Source organism: Oncorhynchus masou, chromosome 19 (assembly GCF_036934945.1).
Source record: "Oncorhynchus masou masou isolate Uvic2021 chromosome 19, UVic_Omas_1.1, whole genome shotgun sequence".
Lineage (NCBI taxonomy): Eukaryota > Metazoa > Chordata > Actinopteri > Salmoniformes > Salmonidae > Oncorhynchus > Oncorhynchus masou.
The window spans coordinates 3,118,369-3,132,403 of NC_088230.1; positions in this window are offsets into that span (position 1 = coordinate 3,118,369).

A 14,035-nucleotide genomic window follows, 5' to 3' on the forward strand; every position below is an offset into this window, starting at 1 on the left:
CCAAAAACACAACAGTAGAAGAATAGGAGACCGAGATGACAGAGGAAGGTGGCCAAAAACACAACAGAAGAAGAATAGGAGACCGAGATGACAGAGGAAGGTGGCCAAAAACACAACAGTAGAAGAATAGGAGACCGAGATGACAGAGGAAGGTGGCCAAAAACACAACAGAAGAAGAATAGGAGACCGAGATGACAGAGGAAGGTGGCCAAAAACACAACAGTAGAAGAATAGGAGACCGAGATGACAGAGGAAGGTGGCCAAAAACACAACAGTAGAAGAATAGGAGACCGAGATGACAGAGGAAGGTGGCCAAAAACACAACAGAAGAAGAATAGGAGACCGAGATGATGACAGAGGAAGGAATGGCCGAGATGACAAAACACAACAGTAGAAGAATAGGAGACCGAGATGACAGAGGAAGGTGGCCAAAAACACAACAGTAGAAGAATAGGAGACCGAGATGACAGAGGAAGGTGGCCAAAAACACAACAGAAGAAGAATAGGAGACCGAGATGACAGAGGAAGGTGGCCAAAAACACAACAGAAGAAGAATAGAAGAGATGACAGAGGAAGGTGGCCAAAAACACAACAGAGAATAGGAGACGAGATGACAGAGGAAGGTGGCCAAAAACACAACAGTAGAAGAATAGGAGACCGAGATGACAGAGGAAGGTGGCCAAAAACACAACAGAAGAAGAATAGGAGACCGAGATGACAGAGGAAGGTGGCCAAAAACACAACAGTAGAAGAATAGGAGACCGAGATGACAGAGGAAGGTGGCCAAAAACACAACAGTAGAAGAATAGGAGACCGAGATGACAGAGGAAGGTGGCCAAAAACACAACAGTAGAAGAATAGGAGACCGAGATGACAGAGGAAGGTGGCCAAAAACACAACAGTAGAAGAATAGGAGACCGAGATGACAGAGGAAGGTGGCCAAAAACACAACAGAAGAAGAATAGGAGACCGAGATGACAGAGGAAGGTGGCCAAAAACACAACAGAAGAAGAATAGGAGACCGAGATGACAGAGGAAGGTGGCCAAAAACACAACAGTAGAAGAATAGGAGACCGAGATGACAGAAGGAAGGTGGCCAAAAACACAACAGTAGAAGAATAGGAGACCGAGATGACAGAGGAAGGTGGCCAAAAACACAACAGAAGAAGAATAGGAGACCGAGATGACAGAGGAAGGTGGCCAAAAACACAACAGAAGAAGAATAGGAGACCGAGATGACAGAGGAAGGTGGCCAAAAACACAACAGAAGAAGAATAGGAGACCGAGATGACAGAGGAAGGTGGCCAAAAACACAACAGAATAGAAGAATAGGAGACCGAGATGACGAGAGAGGAAGGTGGCCAAAAACACAACAGTAGAAGAATAGGAGACCGAGATGACAGAGGAAGGTGGCCAAAAACACAACAGAAGAAGAATAGGAGACCGAGATGACAGAGGAAGGTGGCCAAAAACACAACAGTAGAAGAATAGGAGACCGAGATGACAGAGGAAGGTGGCCAAAAACACAACAGAGGAAGCCAAAAACACAACAAGAAGAATAGGAGACCGAGATGACAGAGGAAGGTGGCCAAAAACACAACAGTAGAAGAATAGGAGACCGAGATGACAGAGGAAGGTGGCCAAAAACACAACAGAAGAAGAATAGGAGACCGAGATGACAGAGGAAGGTGGCCAAAAACACAACAGAAGAAGAATAGGAGACCGAGATGACAGAGGAAGGTGGCCAAAAACACAACAGTAGAAGAATGGCCAAAAACACAACAGTAGAAGAATAGGAGACCGAGATGACAGAGGAAGGTGGCCAAAAACACAACAGAGATGAAGAATGGCCAAAAACACAACAGGAAGAGACCGAGATGACAGAGGAAGGTGGCCAAAAACACAACAGTAGAAGAATAGGAGACCGAGATGACAGAGGAAGGTGGCCAAAAACACAACAGAAGAAGAATAGGAGACCGAGATGACAGAGGAAGGTGGCCAAAAACACAACAGAAGAAGAATAGGAGACCGAGATGACAGAGGAAGGTGGCCAAAAACACAACAGTAGAAGAATAGGAGACCGAGATGACAGAGGAAGGTGGCCAAAAACACAACAGAAGAAGAATAGAACCGAGATAGGAAGACCGAGATGACAGAGGAAGGTGGCCAAAAACACAACAGTAGAAGAATAGGAGACCGAGATGACAGAGGAAGGTGGCCAAAAACACAACAGTAGAAGAATAGGAGACCGAGATGACAGAGGAAGGTGGCCAAAAACACAACAGAAGAAGAATAGGAGACCGAGATGACAGAGGAAGGTGGCCAAAAACACAACAGTAGAAGAATAGGAGACCGAGATGACAGAGGAAGGTGGCCAAAAACACAACAGAAGAAGAATAGGAGACCGAGATGACAGAGGAAGGTGGCCAAAAACACAACAGTAGAAGAATAGGAGACCGAGATGACAGAGGAAGGTGGCCAAAAACACAACAGAAGAAGAATAGGAGACCGAGATGACAGAGGAAGGTGGCCAAAAACACAACAGTAGAAGAATAGGAGACCGAGATGACAGAGGAAGGTGGCCAAAAACAACAACAGATGACAGAGAAGGCCAAAAACACAACAGAAGAAGAATAGGAGACCGAGATGACAGAGGAAGGTGGCCAAAAACACAACAGAAGAAGAATAGGAGACCGAGATGACAGAGGAAGGTGGCCAAAAACACAACAGAATAGAAGAATAGGAGACCGAGATGACAGAGGAAGGTGGCCAAAAACACAACAGAAGAAGAATAGGAGACCGAGATGACAGAGGAAGGTGGCCAAAAACACAACAGTAGAAGAATAGGAGACCGAGATGACAGAGGAAGGTGGCCAAAAACACAACAGTAGAAGAATAGGAGACCGAGATGACAGAGGAAGGTGGCCAAAAACACAACAGAAGAAGAATAGGAGACCGAGATGACAGAGGAAGGTGGCCAAAAACACAACAGTAGAAGAATAGGAGACCGAGATGACAGAGGAAGGTGGCCAAAAACACAACAGAAGAAGAATAGGAGACCGAGATGACAGAGGAAGGTGGCCAAAAACACAACAGAAGAAGAATAGGAGACCGAGATGACAGAGGAAGGTGGCCAAAAACACAACAGTAGAAGAATAGGAGACCGAGATGACAGAGGAAGGTGGCCAAAAACACAACAGAAGAAGAATAGGAGACCGAGATGACAGAGGAAGGTGGCCAAAAACACAACAGAAGAATAGGAGACCGAGATGACAGAGGAAGGTGGCCAAAAACACAACAGTAGAAGAATAGGAGACCGAGATGACAGAGGAAGGTGGCCAAAAACACAACAGAAGAAGAATAGGAGACCGAGATGACAGAGGAAGGTGGCCAAAAACACAACAGAAGAAGAATAGGAGACCGAGATGACAGAGGAAGGTGGCCAAAAACACAACAGTAGAAGAATAGGAGACCGAGATGACAGAGGAAGGTGGCCAAAAACACAACAGTAGAAGAATAGGAGACCGAGATGACAGAGGAAGGTGGCCAAAAACACAACAGAAGAAGAATAGGAGACCGAGATGACAGAGGAAGGTGGCCAAAAACACAACAGAAGAAGAATAGGAGACCGAGATGACAGAGGAAGGTGGCCAAAAACACAACAGAGATGAAGAAGGTGGCCAAAAACACAACAGTAGAAGAAGAGACCGAGATGACAGAGGAAGGTGGCCAAAAACACAACAGTAGAAGAATAGGAGACCGAGATGACAGAGGAAGGTGGCCAAAAACACAACAGTAGAAGAATAGGAGACCGAGATGACAGAGGAAGGTGGCCAAAAACACAACAGTAGAAGAATAGGAGACCGAGATGACAGAGGAAGGTGGCCAAAAACACAACAGAAGAAGAATAGGAGACCGAGATGACAGAGGAAGGTGGCCAAAAACACAACAGTAGAAGAATAGGAGACCGAGATGACAGAGGAAGGTGGCCAAAAACACAACAGTAGAAGAATAGGAGACCGAGATGACAGAGGAAGGTGGCCAAAAACACAACAGAAGAAGAATAGGAGACCGAGATGACAGAGGAAGGTGGCCAAAAACACAACAGAAGAAGAATAGGAGACCGAGATGACAGAGGAAGGTGGCCAAAAACACAACAGTAGAAGAATAGGAGACCGAGATGACAGAGGAAGGTGGCCAAAAACACAACAGAAGAAGAATAGGAGACCGAGATGACAGAGGAAGGTGGCCAAAAACACAACAGAAGAAGAATAGGAGACCGAGATGACAGAGGAAGGTGGCCAAAAACACAACAGAAGAAGAATAGGAGACCGAGATGACAGAGGAAGGTGGCCAAAAACACAACAGAAGAAGAATAGGAGACCGAGATGACAGAGGAAGGTGGCCAAAAACACAACAGTAGAAGAATAGGAGACCGAGATGACAGAGGAAGGTGGCCAAAAACACAACAGAAGAAGAATAGGAGACCGAGATGACAGAGGAAGGTGGCCAAAAACACAACAGAAGAAGAATAGGAGACCGAGATGACAGAGGAAGGTGGCCAAAAACACAACAGTAGAAGAATAGGAGACCGAGATGACAGAGGAAGGTGGCCAAAAACACAACAGAAGAAGAATAGGAGCCGAGATGACAGAGGAAGGTGGCCAAAAACACAACAGTAGAAGAAAGAATAGGAAGCCAAAAACACAACAGTAGAAGAATGACCGAGATGGAAGGTGGCCAAAAACACAACAGAAGAAGAATAGGAGACCGAGATGACAGAGGAAGGTGGCCAAAAACACAACAGTAGAAGAATAGGAGACCGAGATGACAGAGGAAGGTGGCCAAAAACACAACAGTAGAAGAATAGGAGACCGAGATGACAGAGGAAGGTGGCCAAAAACACAACAGTAGAAGAATAGGAGACCGAGATGACAGAGGAAGGTGGCCAAAAACACAACAGAAGAAGAATAGGAGACCGAGATGACAGAGGAAGGTGGCCAAAAACACAACAGAAGAAGAATAGGAGACCGAGATGACAGAGGAAGGTGGCCAAAAACACAACAGTAGAAGAATAGGAGACCGAGATGACAGAGGAAGGTGGCCAAAAACACAACAGAAGAAGAATAGGAGACCGAGATGACAGAGGAAGGTGGCCAAAAACACAACAGTAGAAGAATAGGAGACCGAGATGACAGAGGAAGGTGGCCAAAAACACAACAGAAGAAGAATAGGAGACCGAGATGACAGAGGAAGGTGGCCAAAAACACAACAGAAGAAGAATAGGAAGAGATGACAGAGGAAGGTGGCCAAAAACACAACAGTAGAAGAATAGGAGACCGAGATGACAGAGGAAGGTGGCCAAAAACACAACAGAAGAAGAATAGGAGACCGAGATGACAGAGGAAGGTGGCCAAAAACACAACAGTAGAAGAATAGGAGACCGAGATGACAGAGGAAGGTGGCCAAAAACACAACAGAAGAAGAATAGGAGACCGAGATGACAGAGGAAGGTGGCCAAAAACACAACAGTAGAAGAATAGGAGACCGAGATGACAGAGGAAGGTGGCCAAAAAAAAACGAGATGACAGGTGGCCAAAAACACAACAGAAGAAGAATAGGAGACCGAGATGACAGAGGAAGGTGGCCAAAAACACAACAGAAGAAGAATAGGAGACCGAGATGACAGAGGAAGGTGGCCAAAAACACAACAGTAGAAGAATAGGAGACCGAGATGACAGAGGAAGGTGGCCAAAAACACAACAGTAGAAGAATAGGAGACCGAGATGACAGAGGAAGGTGGCCAAAAACACAACAGTAGAAGAATAGGAGACCGAGATGACAGAGGAAGGTGGCCAAAAACACAACAGAAGAAGAATAGGAGACCGAGATGACAGAGGAAGGTGGCCAAAAACACAACAGAAGAAGAATAGGAGACCGAGATGACAGAGGAAGGTGGCCAAAAACACAACAGAAGAAGAATAGGAGACCGAGATGACAGAGGAAGGTGGCCAAAAACACAACAGTAGAAGAATAGGAGACCGAGATGACAGAGGAAGGTGGCCAAAAAACAACACGAGATGACAGAGGAAGGTGGCCAAAAACACAACAGTAGAAGAATAGGAGACCGAGATGACAGAGGAAGGTGGCCAAAAACACAACAGAAGAAGAATAGGAGACCGAGATGACAGAGGAAGGTGGCCAAAAACACAACAGTAGAAGAATAGGAGACCGAGATGACAGAGGAAGGTGGCCAAAAACACAACAGTAGAAGAATAGGAGACCGAGATGACAGAGGAAGGGTGGCCAAAAACACAACAGAAGAAGAATAGGAGACCGAGATGACAGAGGAAGGTGGCCAAAAACACAACAGAAGAAGAATAGGAGACCGAGATGACAGAGGAAGGTGGCCAAAAAAAACACAACAGTGGCCAAAAACACAACAGAAGAATAGGAGACCGAGATGACAGAGGAAGGTGGCCAAAAACACAACAGTAGAAGAATAGGAGACCGAGATGACAGAGGAAGGTGGCCAAAAACACAACAGAAGAAGAATAGGAGACCGAGATGACAGAGGAAGGTGGCCAAAAACACAACAGTAGAAGAATAGGAGACCGAGATGACAGAGGAAGGTGGCCAAAAACACAACAGAAGAAGAATAGGAGACCGAGATGACAGAGGAAGGTGGCCAAAAACACAACAGAAGAAGAATAGGAGACCGAGATGACAGAGGAAGGTGGCCAAAAACACAACAGTAGAAGAATAGGAGACCGAGATGACAGAGGAAGGTGGCCAAAAACACAACAGAAGAAGAATAGGAGACCGAGATGACAGAGGAAGGTGGCCAAAAACACAACAGTAGAAGAATAGGAGACCGAGATGACAGAGGAAGGTGGCCAAAAACACAACAGAAGAAGAATAGGAGACCGAGATGACAGAGGAAGGTGGCCAAAAACACAACAGAAGAAGAATAGGAGACCGAGATGACAGAGGAAGGTGGCCAAAAACACAACAGAAGAAGAATAGGAGACCGAGATGACAGAGGAAGGTGGCCAAAAACACAACAGAAGAAGAATAGGAGACCGAGATGACAGAGGAAGGGAGCCAAAAACACAACAGTAGAAGAATGACGAGATGAGGAAGGTGGCCAAAAACACAACAGAAGAAGAATAGGAGACCGAGATGACAGAGGAAGGTGGCCAAAAACACAACAGAAGAAGAATAGGAGACCGAGATGACAGAGGAAGGTGGCCAAAAACACAACAGTAGAAGAATAGACCGAGAAGAATAGGAGACCGAGATGACAGAGGAAGGTGGCCAAAAACACAACAGTAGAAGAATAGGAGACCGAGATGACAGAGGAAGGTGGCCAAAAACACAACAGAAGAAGAATAGGAGACCGAGATGACAGAGGAAGGTGGCCAAAAACACAACAGAAGAAGAATAGGAGACCGAGATGACAGAGGAAGGTGGCCAAAAACACAACAGTAGAAGAATAGGAGACCGAGATGACAGAGGAAGGTGGCCAAAAACACAACAGTAGAAGAATAGGAGACCGAGATGACAGAGGAAGGTGGCCAAAAACACAACAGAAGAAGAATAGGAGACCGAGATGACAGAGGAAGGTGGCCAAAAACACAACAGAAGAAGAATAGGAGACCGAGATGACAGAGGAAGGTGGCCAAAAACACAACAGAAGAAGAATAGGAGACCGAGATGACAGAGGAAGGTGGCCAAAAACACAACAGAAGAAGAATAGGAGACCGAGATGACAGAGGAAGGTGGCCAAAAACACAACAGAAGAAGAATAGGAGACCGAGATGACAGAGGAAGGTGGCCAAAAACACAACAGAAGAAGAATAGGAGACCGAGATGACAGAGGAAGGTGGCCAAAAACACAACAGAAGAAGAATAGGAGACCGAGATGACAGAGGAAGGTGGCCAAAAACACAACAGTAGAAGAATAGGAGACCGAGATGACAGAGGAAGGTGGCCAAAAACACAACAGTAGAAGAATAGGAGACCGAGATGACAGAGGAAGGTGGCCAAAAACACAACAGAATAGAAGAATAGGAGACCAGAAGAAGAATAGGAGACCGAGATGACAGAGGAAGGTGGCCAAAAACACAACAGAAGAAGAATAGGAGACCGAGATGACAGAGGAAGGTGGCCAAAAACACAACAGTAGAAGAATAGGAGACCGAGATGACAGAGGAAGGTGGCCAAAAACACAACAGAAGAAGAATAGGAGACCGAGATGACAGAGGAAGGTGGCCAAAAACACAACAGTAGAAGAATAGGAGACCGAGATGACAGAGGAAGGTGGCCAAAAAAAACAGAAGAAGAATAGGAGACGAGATGACAGAGGAAGCCAAAAACACAACAAGAAGAATAGGAGACCGAGATGACAGAGGAAGGTGGCCAAAAACACAACAGAAGAAGAATAGGAGACCGAGATGACAGAGGAAGGTGGCCAAAAACACAACAGAAGAAGAATAGGAGACCGAGATGACAGAGGAAGGTGGCCAAAAACACAACAGTAGAAGAATAGGAGACCGAGATGACAGAGGAAGGTGGCCAAAAACACAACAGTAGAAGAATAGGAGACCGAGATGACAGAGGAAGGTGGCCAAAAACACAACAGAAGAAGAATAGGAGACCGAGATGACAGAGGAAGGTGGCCAAAAACACAACAGAAGAAGAATAGGAGACCGAGATGACAGAGGAAGGTGGCCAAAAACACAACAGAAGAAGAATAGGAGACCGAGATGACAGAGGAAGGTGGCCAAAAACACAACAGAAGAAGAATAGGAGACCGAGATGACAGAGGAAGGTGGCCAAAAACACAACAGAAGAAGAATAGGAGACCGAGATGACAGAGGAAGGTGGCCAAAAACACAACAGAAGAAGAATAGGAGACCGAGATGACAGAGGAAGGTGGCCAAAAACACAACAAAGATGACAGAGGAACAACAGTAGAAGAATAGGAGACCGAGATGACAGAGGAAGGTGGCCAAAAACACAACAGAAGAAGAATAGGAGACCGAGATGACAGAGGAAGGTGGCCAAAAACACAACAGAAGAAGAATAGGAGACCGAGATGACAGAGGAAGGTGGCCAAAAACACAACAGTAGAAGAATAGGAGACCGAGATGACAGAGGAAGGTGGCCAAAAACACAACAGAAGAAGAATAGGAGACCGAGATGACAGAGGAAGGTGGCCAAAAACACAACAGAAGAAGAATAGGAGACCGAGATGACAGGAAGGTGGCCAAAAACACAACAGAAGAAGAATAGGAGACCGAGATGACAGAGGAAAAAACACAACAGAAGAAGAATAGGAGACCGAGATGACAGAGGAAGGTGGCCAAAAACACAACAGAAGAAGAATAGGAGACCGAGATGACAGAGGAAGGTGGCCAAAAACACAACAGAAGAAGAATAGGAGACCGAGATGACAGAGGAAGGTGGCCAAAAACACAACAGAAGAAGAATAGGAGACCGAGATGACAGAGGAAGGTGGCCAAAAACACAACAGAAGAAGAATAGGAGACCGAGATGACAGAGGAAGGTGGCCAAAAACACAACAGAAGAAGAATAGGAGACCGAGATGACAGAGGAAGGTGGCCAAAAACACAACAGTAGAAGAATAGGAGACCGAGATGACAGAGGAAGGTGGCCAAAAACACAACAGTAGAAGAATAGGAGACCGAGATGACAGAGGAAGGTGGCCAAAAACACAACAGAAGAAGAATAGGAGACCGAGATGACAGAGGAAGGTGGCCAAAAACACAACAGAAGAAGAATAGGAGACCGAGATGACAGAGGAAGGTGGCCAAAAACACAACAGTAGAAGAATAGGAGACCGAGATGACAGAGGAAGGTGGCCAAAAACACAACAGAAGAAGAATAGGAGACCGAGATGACAGAGGAAGGTGGCCAAAAACACAACAGTAGAAGAATAGGAGACCGAGATGACAGAGGAAGGTGGCCAAAAACACAACAGAGAGACAAGAATAGGAGACCGAGATGACAGAGGAAGGTGGCCAAAAACACAACAGAAGAAGAATAGGAGACCGAGATGACAGAGGAAGGTGGCCAAAAACACAACAGAAGAAGAATAGGAGACCGAGATGACAGAGGAAGGTGGCCAAAAACACAACAGAAGAAGAATAGGAGACCGAGATGACAGAGGAAGGTGGCCAAAAACACAACAGTAGAAGAATAGGAGACCGAGATGACAGAGGAAGGTGGCCAAAAACACAACAGAAGAAGAATAGGAGACCGAGATGACAGAGGAAGGTGGCCAAAAACACAACAGAAGAAGAATAGGAGACCGAGATGACAGAGGAAGGTGGCCAAAAACACAACAGAAGAAGAATAGGAGACCGAGATGACAGAGGAAGGTGGCCAAAAACACAACAGAAGAAGAATAGGAGACCGAGATGACAGAGGAAGGTGGCCAAAAACACAACAGAAGAAGAATAGGAGACCGAGATGACAGAGGAAGGTGGCCAAAAACACAACAGTAGAAGAATAGGAGACCGAGATGACAGAGGAAGGTGGCCAAAAACACAACAGAAGAAGAATAGAGACCGAGATGACAGAGGAAGGTGGCCAAAAACACAACAGTAGAAGAATAGGAGACCGAGATGACAGAGGAAGGTGGCCAAAAACACAACAGTAGAAGAATAGGAGACCGAGATGACAGAGGAAGGTGGCCAAAAACACAACAGAAGAAGAATAGGAGACCGAGATGACAGAGGAAGGTGGCCAAAAACACAACAGTAGAAGAATAGGAGACCGAGATGACAGAGGAAGGTGGCCAAAAACACAACAGAAGAAGAATAGGAGACCGAGATGACAGAGGAAGGTGGCCAAAAACACAACAGAAGAAGAATAGGAGACCGAGATGACAGAGGAAGGTGGCCAAAAACACAACAGAAGAAGAATAGGAGACCGAGATGACAGAGGAAGGTGGCCAAAAACACAACAGAAGAAGAATAGGAGACCGAGATGACAGAGGAAGGTGGCCAAAAACACAACAGAAGAAGAATAGGAGACCGAGATGACAGAGGAAGGTGGCCAAAAACACAACAGAAGAAGAATAGGAGACCGAGATGACAGAGGAAGGTGGCCAAAAACACAACAGAAGAAGAATAGGAGACCGAGATGACAGAGGAAGGTGGCCAAAAACACAACAGTAGAAGAATAGGAGACCGAGATGACAGAGGAAGCCAAAACACAACAGTAGAAGAATAGGAGACCGAGATGACAGAGGAAGGTGGCCAAAAACACAACATAAGAAGAATAGGAGACCGAGATGACAGAGGAAGGTGGCCAAAAAAACAACACTAGAAGAATAGGAGACCGAGATGACAGAGGAAGGTGGCCAAAAACACAACAGAAGAAGAATAGGAGACCGAGATGACAGAGGAAGGTGGCCAAAAACACAACAGTAGAAGAATAGAGAGAGATGACAGAGGAAGGTGGCCAAAAACACAACAGTAGAAGAATAGGAGAGATGACAGAGGAAGGTGGCCAAAAACACAACAGAAGAAGAATAGGAGACCGAGATGACAGAGGAAGGTGGCCAAAAACACAACAGAAGAAGAATAGGAGACCGAGATGACAGAGGAAGGTGGCCAAAAACACAACAGAAGAAGAATAGGAGACCGAGATGACAGAGGAAGGTGGCCAAAAACACAACAGAAGAAGAATAGGAGACCGAGATGACAGAGGAAGGTGGCCAAAAACACAACAGAAGAAGAATAGGAGACCGAGATGACAGAGGAAGGTGGCCAAAAACACAACAGAAGAAGAATAGGAGACCGAGATGACAGAGGAAGGTGGCCAAAAACACAACAGAAGAAGAATAGGAGACCGAGATGACAGAGGAAGGTGGCCAAAAACACAACAGAAGAAGAATAGGAGACCGAGATGACAGAGGAAGGTGGCCAAAAACACAACAGTAGAAGAATAGGAGACCGAGATGACAGAGGAAGGTGGCCAAAAACACAACAGAAGAAGAATAGGAGACCGAGATGACAGAGGAAGGTGGCCAAAAACACAACAGAAGAAGAATAGGAGACCGAGATGACAGAGGAAGGTGGCCAAAAAAAACACAACAGTGGCCAAAAACACAACAGAAGAATAGGAGACCGAGATGACAGAGGAAGGTGGCCAAAAACACAACAGAAGAAGAATAGGAGACCGAGATGACAGAGGAAGGTGGCCAAAAACACAACAGTAGAAGAATAGGAGACCGAGATGACAGAGGAAGGTGGCCAAAAACACAACAGAAGAAGAATAGGAGACCGAGATGACAGAGGAAGGTGGCCAAAAACAAAAACACAACAGAAGAAGAATAGGAGACCGAGATGACAGAGGAAGGTGGCCAAAAACACAACAGAAGAAGAATAGGAGACCGAGATGACAGAGGAAGGTGGCCAAAAACACAACAGTAGAAGAATAGGAGACCGAGATGACAGAGGAAGGTGGCCAAAAACACAACAGAAGAAGAATAGGAGACCGAGATGACAGAGGAAGGTGGCCAAAAACACAACAGAAGAAGAATAGGAGACCGAGATGACAGAGGAAGGTGGCCAAAAACACAACAGAAGAAGAATAGGAGACCGAGATGACAGAGGAAGGTGGCCAAAAAAAACACGAGAACAGAGGAAGTAGAAGAATAGGAGACCGAGATGACAGAGGAAGGTGGCCAAAAACACAACAGTAGAAGAATAGGAGACCGAGATGACAGAGGAAGGTGGCCAAAAACACAACAGAAGAAGAATAGGAGACCGAGATGACAGAGGAAGGTGGCCAAAAACACAACAGAAGAAGAATAGGAGACCGAGATGACAGAGGAAGGTGGCCAAAAACACAACAGAAGAAGAATAGGAGACCGAGATGACAGAGGAAGGTGGCCAAAAACACAACAGTAGAAGAATAGGAGACCGAGATGACAGAGGAAGGTGGCCAAAAACACAACAGTAGAAGAATAGGAGACCGAGATGACAGAGGAAGGTGGCCAAAAACACAACAGAAGAAGAATAGGAGACCGAGATGACAGAGGAAGGTGGCCAAAAACACAACAGAAGAAGAATAGAAGAATAGGAGACAACAGAAGAAGAATAGGAGACCGAGATGACAGAGGAAGGTGGCCAAAAACACAACAGAAGAAGAATAGGAGACCGAGATGACAGAGGAAGGTGGCCAAAAACACAACAGAAGAAGAATAGGAGACCGAGATGACAGAGGAAGGTGGCCAAAAACACAACAGAAGAAGAATAGGAGACCGAGATGACAGAGGAAGGTGGCCAAAAACAACAACCGAGAGACAGAGAAGCCAAAAACACAACAGAAGAAGGAGACCGAGATGACAGAGGAAGGTGGCCAAAAACACAACAGAAGAAGAATAGGAGACCGAGATGACAGAGGAAGGTGGCCAAAAACACAACAGAAGAAGAATAGGAGACCGAGATGACAGAGGAAGGTGGCCAAAAACACAACAGAAGAAGAATAGGAGACCGAGATGACAGAGGAAGGTGGCCAAAAACACAACAGAAGAAGAATAGGAGACCGAGATGACAGAGGAAGGTGGCCAAAAACACAACAGAAGAAGAATAGGAGACCGAGATGACAGAGGAAGGTGGCCAAAAACACAACAGAAGAAGAATAGGAGACCGAGATGACAGAGGAAGGTGGCCAAAAACACAACAGTAGAAGAATAGGAGACCGAGATGACAGAGAGGAAGGAATGGACCGAGATGACAGAGGAAGGTGGCCAAAAACACAACAGTAGAAGAATAGGAGACCGAGATGACAGAGGAAGGTGGCCAAAAACACAACAGTAGAAGAATAGGAGACCGAGATGACAGAGGAAGGTGGCCAAAAACACAACAGAAGAAGAATAGGAGACCGAGATGACAGAGGAAGGTGGCCAAAAACACAACAGTAGAAGAATAGGAGACCGAGATGACAGAGGAAGGTGGCCAAAAACACAACAGAAGAAGAAGAAGAAGAATAGGAG